This window comes from Beta vulgaris, chromosome 2, assembly GCF_026745355.1.
Source record: "Beta vulgaris subsp. vulgaris cultivar EL10 chromosome 2, EL10.2, whole genome shotgun sequence".
NCBI lineage: Eukaryota > Viridiplantae > Streptophyta > Magnoliopsida > Caryophyllales > Amaranthaceae > Beta > Beta vulgaris.
Window position 1 is genome coordinate 32,346,237 of NC_079203.1, and position 7,256 is coordinate 32,353,492.

Sequence of the window (7,256 nt, forward strand, 5' to 3'; positions counted from 1 at the left end):
TAACCCACTGATTTAAGGTCCTTAAAAGTCATTAAAATGAAAACATAACATCACAACGGCTAAAAAACCGTCAAGGCATCTTTTCTCGTTCCAAGGCAGAAGACAGGTCGCGACTCGCGAAGAAGCTCGCGAGTCGCGAGGCGCTGGTCGCGACCCGTGACCAGTCTTCTGGCTCCCTTGGTTATTCCACGTGATTTTGCCACTTGATGTACTCTAATCTCTTGCATACTAGACCTCCTCCTCTTCTAGTATATGACCATATGAATATCAAACCCATTACCCTATAAATGTTCCAACAGTGGGATGATCTTTGTTTAAGATCATGAATATTGGTAACACAAAATAACATAGTGTTTATATAGTAGATATAATGTTTTTTCTTTACATCAAGAAAACTCACGACAAACTAAGCCATAAAACGAAAACAAAAACAAGTGAAGTAAAAGGACTCAAGACAAATCCATGCAGTATCTTCTACACCATCAAGCTATGTGATGAGCCGAATCCATCTGATTTCGTGAGACCTTTAGAACTTGACATGACGTGAGCTCATGTGCTAAACTGCGAATACGAGCAATGGTCCATTTGATGCTCGTATCCATAGCTTTCTTCGAGCAAAAGTTGCACAAGAACATGGGAGTTCGTTAAGATAAGTAGATGCATATGTCCTTGATCCCTTGTCCATGTGATTTCCCCAAGGCAAGTCGTGGCTTGTGTGAAAATGGCGGATGGATCATAACAAAAGGAACCTTGTTTGCCTTGATTATCACGGGTGTTCATACAAGTAGCCCAAGCCATACCCCCCATGTTGGTTGATTTATCCCACAAGCCATCGATTTGAATTGTAAGTGATGGTTCGCCACAAACCTGTTTGCCAATATGCGCGATATGAAACCCTGGAGGTGTACAGGGGTCCATGGGAATGTTTTGTTTTTAGTGAATGTACTCTATATGTAATTGGAGCCAAAGTGCCCCCTAATTGTATGGATATATCACTTCTCGGTGCAATGATCCAACTTGAGTCCACCAAGATGAAAGAAAAATAAATCTATTTTATTTTCTTTTTCTTTTTAATGTTTAATGATAAAAGGCTATACTGAAGTGACTATGAGAAATGACATATAAAGTCTAAAGAAATCTGATGTAATTCTGAGATGAATATGAGTAATTAAAATACTACCTCCGTTTTCTTTTAGTTGCAACGTTTGACAAATTGCACTATTTATGTTCTCTTATTTGACCATATTTATTGATTTATATGTTAAACAAAATATAGTCAGGTGGGGTCTTGTTTGATTCGTTTCGATGTAAGCTTTCATAATATCAAATTTTTATAATTTTTACTTACATACAATTAGAGATAAAACGATTTGAAATTGTACATTGGCAAGCGTGAAAGTCAAAACGTTGCAACTAAATAAAAACAAAGGTAGTATAGTATAAGTTAGTAGAATGTTGATGTAGCAAATCTAAAATATAGATAAATCTTATTGATAGATTTACCACAAATATGTTGTATTTTCTTTTTTTTGAATGGATAGTCTTCTAAATCTTTTTAAAAAAAGCAAGTTGCCCTAAAGTAGACAAAAAAAGAGACATAGGCTTTAAGGGACAAGTGAAGAATGCAGATCATAGGAATCATCTTTTTTCACCTCCCATAAGCCATTAACTTTGAGATGAACTTTTTTCTTCTTTCATTCGAGCAAAAAAACACATGGCTTGTTTTTCCTCCGGCTACCATACTCGTGATTATGTACTATATCAAAGTTTGGTACTTTGAACCATTTATCCTATTTCTAATTTATATTTTTTAAAAGTTAAGGAGAATTTGCTTATAGTAAACCTGGGTGTACCATGAGCATGGTACACCCAAGACTATTTTTTGCTCATTGCTCATTTGATAGTATGTAAATGAGCAAATTCAACTCAGTTCTAATCACTTCTCCTCGTTTGCCCAAATAAACTGATCACTTTGTCAAATGGGCAAAATGTATACTCATTTGAGAAAAACGAGGAAACACTTTTGCCCAAAATGAACAACTTTTTTTTGCTCATTTTCTCAAATGACCATAAGTGTGTACCCATTTTGTAACTCCCATATTGATTTCAAACCATTAATGAACTTTGAATCTTACATGTTTGTTTCTGCCATTGATGATGCCCAACATTCTCAAATCATATTTTATAATCCATCAATTTAATTGACCACGATATAAGAGAAATCATAATGGGGAGATAAATTTGGAGGTAAAAAACAATGGATAAGAGATAAAAATTTGGGATAAGAGAAATAATGAAGGTAAGAGAAACCTAAACTACTATTAATTCTTAAATCATCTTTTGCATTTTCGATTACTAATTTCACCATTGAAGAATCTCAGGCACTCTATTTTTAATTTTCAAATCTAAAACTAATTCCATCATTTATGAAATTCAGAGCTCAAATATTTGTTTTTGCCTTTCATTGATTTCAATGAAGATTGTATAATTGGAGAAGAGAGATGAATAATGTAGGTGAAAATTTTGGAGGTGAGAGACGATTGATGAGAGAGAAATTTGGAGGTGAGAATTAATGGATGAGAGAGAAATTTAGAGGTAAGTGAAACAATGGAGGAGAGACAAAATGGAGGTAAGAGAAACAATGTAGAAGAAGAAGAAGAGTAAAGAAGGGAGAGAAATAAGTGATTAGAATGAGTCAAATTCTACTTATTTGGAGAATTTATTATAAAATTGTACTTGGTTGTACCATGAGCATGATACACCCGAGTGTACCATGCTCGTGGTACACTCAGTTGTAGCATGAATGGGCTCATAAACTTATCTTGCATCTTGGTTGTACAATGTTGAGGGACAGTTGAAACTACGATGAGTTCAGGTTCTTTTAGAAAATAAAGATTATACTAGTTCATGACCTCTTGCAAGTAAATGTAATTTTTTGTCTAGATATTGTAAAAAGAAAGAATTATTTCTCACTTTGTATCAAAGTATAACTTAAAACTCACCCAACCGTTCACGTAGAATTGCATGTGAGATTTTTTTTTTATGGTTGCTATACGAAACTGCTTATAAGAGTAGCGGTTAACCAACTTTTGAAATATCTTGCTTTTGAAATATCTAAAGAAAATTCTAGTAAGTGCAATCCAACTTTAAGAAAAAAGCTTGTTTCGGAGTATTTTTGTGGTAAAGGAAGCAAAAGAAAGGAAAGGAAAGAAGAAAGGGTAGAAAGTGGAAAAGTGTAGGAAATCATCTGTGATTATTATTTATACTTTGATAACAATATATACAGAAGATACAACACATTCTAAGGCTAAACTATAGTAACAAGATTAGCTACATTAAGGAAAGATTATACAAGAATATTCATGTGCTAAAATAGCGTTGACCATGCTAAATATAATGTAGTCTATCACACCCCCGCAGTTGAAGTGTGAGGTTGGTGTACGCTTAGACTGTCCCTAAAATCATCAAAAAGTACGCGCGAAAGACCTTTGGTGAAGATGTCTGCAATTTGGTATCGGGACGGGACGTGAAGAACGCAAACTTCTCCACGTGCAACTTTTTCGCGTACAAAATGGATGTCCATCTCAATATGTTTAGTGCGCTGATGCTGAACTGGGTTACCTGAGAGGTAGATGGCACTAACATTGTCACAGTAAACTAATGTTGCTTTGCGGATAGGACATCGAAGCTCGAGTAGGAGGTTACGTAACCAACAAGACTCATAAACAACATTAGCCACACCACGGTATTCGGCCTCGGCACTCGATTTTGACAAAGTGGGTTGTCGTTTCGAGGACCATGAGAGCAAGTTATCACCCATGAAAATACAATATCCGAATGTGGAGCGGCAAGTGTCTGGACATCCACCCCCAATCTGCATCTGTATAAGAAATGAGAGAAGCAAGAGACGACTTGTACAGATGGAGACCAAAGTCAATAATACCATGAATGTAACGCACAATGCGCTTCAGAGCATTCATGTGTTCTACTTTTGGATGATGCATATGTAAACACACTTGTTGAACAGCATAAGAAATGTCTGGTAAAAGTGAGATACTGTAAGGCACCTGCAAGCTGTCGATAATGGGTGGGATCGGAATAAGCACTGCGAGCAGAAGAGCCAAGCTTGGCTTCGGTGTCAACAGGTGTGTGGCTAGGCTTGCAAGCTGACATGCCTGCACGCTCGATAATGTCTGCAGCATAATTCCTTTGATAAAGAATTATTCCAGAGGAGGTGCGAGTGACAGCCACACCTAAAAAATAACTTAAGTGGCCGAGATCTTTCATAGCAAATTATGCACTAAGACGAGCCATAATGGATTTTCAAAGGCCATCGGATGAAGTTGTGAGAATGATGTCATCAACATAAAGTAGAATATAAGCAATGTAAGATTCACGACAATATATAAATAGAGAGTGATTTGAGCGGCTATGAGTGAAGCCAATAGTGGAGACATAGTCTGCGAAATGCTGGTACCAAGCACGAGGGGCCTGCTTGAGACCATATAATGATTTTTGTAACAAACAAACATGATCCGGATAATTAGAATATCTGAAACCCATAGGCTTATGCATATAGACTGTCTCGTTTAGATTTCCATGAAGAAAAGCGTTCTTGACATCCAACTGATGAATGGGCCAAGAACGAGAGAGGGCAATGCTTAAAACAGTGCGAATAGTTGCCGGTTTGACAACCGGGCTAAAATGTCTCGTCACAGTCAACTCCAACCTGTTGAGACCTGCCATCACCTACAAAACGAGCTTTATACCGCTCAAAAGAACCATCAGAATTCTTTTCATGACGAAAAATCCACATAGAACGAATAAGATTCACATTTGCAGGACGGGGTACTAATTCCCACGTCTTATTTTTAATAAGAGCATCAAATTCGTCAGTCATGGCAGCCTTCCAATTCGAGTCATGTAAAGCACTTAGTGGATTTTTGGGAAGTGGAGAAATGGGAGTGGAAGTGGAAGTGTGTAGGTTGAAAGGCCGTTTAGGTTTGAAGATGCCATGCTGGCCCCGTGTAGTAATCCGGGGGGGGGGGTGGAGGATTAGAAGGAGCAGGAGGTGGAATTGGGCCAGTGGTAGGCGAGTTGGCAAGGAGGGGAGAGCTAAAGACTGGACTGGTCGCTTGAGAAGGCGCGACAGTGGGCTGGCCCAACTGAACGCGAGAATGAGAGTGTGTAGGGAGAGGGGTCGATTGGGTCGTGGGCTGCACAGCTGGAGAGGACGCGGCAATGGGAGGGCCCAACTGAACGCGAGAAGGAGAGGGTGCAGGGAGAGGGGCAGGATGGGCCGGGGGCTGCATAGGAGAAGGGGGAGGAGAGGGATTATGTGTTTTGGATGGATTGTGGAGCGTAGAATGCAAAAAATACATAAGATAGGGGGACAAGTTATGATCAAGGAAATCATAGGAGTGAGATAGAGGAGTGTGTAATGTAGAAAAAGGAAATGTGGCCTCATCAAAAATAACATGTCTGGAAATGATGATTTTCTTGCTTGACAAATCATAACATTTGTAGCCCCTATGGTTAGACGGATACCCCAAGAAAACACAAGGTGTGGAACGCAATTGCAACTTATTTATGGTGGTGGAGGGGAAGAGAGGATAGCATAGGCATCCAAAAACTCAGAGATGAGAATAAGTTGGTGTGCATTGGAATAGAATTTGAGTCGAAGATTTGGACTTTAAAACCTTGGAGGGAAGAATATTTAAAAGATAAGTTGCCATTTGTAGAGCATGATGCCAAAAGGAAGGAGGCATGGAAGAGTAGGCAAGAAGAGTGCGCACAATATTGAGAAGAGGTGTGAGGACAAGAAAAGCGAAACTGAATACTATTTGCAGAATGAGTGAAAAGGTCCATTATCAAAATCCCGCCCATTGTCACATTGAATTTTTCTAATATCCCGTTCAAATTGAGTTCGAATCATGGTTTTAAAGGATTGGAAAATAGCAAAAACCTGTGATTTGTTGGCAATAGGAAATGTCCATAGATAATTGCTATAATCATCAAGAAAGAATACATAATACCGATGCCCAATAGAACTCAAAACAGGAGATGTACATAAATCACTGTGAACAATATCAAAAGGCATAGTAGTAGTAGTCAAAGAGTCACAAAATGGCAATCTAACATGTTTCCCCAAGGGACACGAAGTACAAAAAGAACGTGTCTTATTGCAAGAAATTAAATCATGATTACGAAGAGAACTAAGAATAGTAGGACCCGAATGTCCTAATCGAGAGTGCCACAAATTTGGTGATGCAGCCAAAAAGGTGGAGGGTGAGTTGGAGCGAGACTTGACAATGAGTGGATATAAATCCCCAGTGCTCTCATATCTCATTAGGGGGCTCCCCGTCTGGAGGTCCTTCACAGAAAACCCAAGAGGATCAAACTCACCCATAACCATGAATTGGGATAGTAATGCCATTACCTACCACAATTCCACTATTTTTGCTCACATTAAAATAGGACGTGAGCATACCTGAATTAGCAGTCATGTGAGATGTGGCCCCGGTGTCCATGTACCAGTTATCATCTGGTGGATGGGGAGAAAGAGACTATGCATAGCCTCGTCAATATTTGTCGGAGCATAATCAGAAGAAGGAGGAGGCTGCATAGAGTATGCTTGAGGAGTGCGTGGACTAGACCCAAGTACTCCAGGATTTACCGCCCCTTGATGAATGATGATTGAGATGCACTAACCAATCAATTCATAACACTTTGAAGGCGCATTGCTAGGACTTTCATAAAGCTTTTGATAATTGCATTACTTTTTCTGCAATGCGCCTTCAAAGTGTTATGAATTGATTGGTTAGTGCATCTCAATCATCATTCATCTTAACCATGAATTGGGATAGTACTGCCATTACCAACAACAATTCCACTATTTTTGCTTAAATTAAAATAAGACGTGAGCATACCTGAATTAGCAGTCATGTGAGATGTGGCCCCGGTGTCCATGTACTAGTTATCATCTGGTGGATGGAGAGAGAGACTATGCATAGCCTCGTCAATATTTGTCGGAGCATAATCAGAAGAAGAAGGAGGCTGCATAGAGTATGCTTGAGGAGTGCGTGGACTGGACCCAAGTACTCCAGGATTTACCGCCCCTTGATGAATGATGATTGAGATGCACTAACCAATCAATTCATAACACTTTGAAGGCGCATTGCTAGGACTTTCATAAAGCTTTTGATAATTCAATTAATTCACTTTCATAAAGCTTTCAGGATTTATCGAGTCCGACT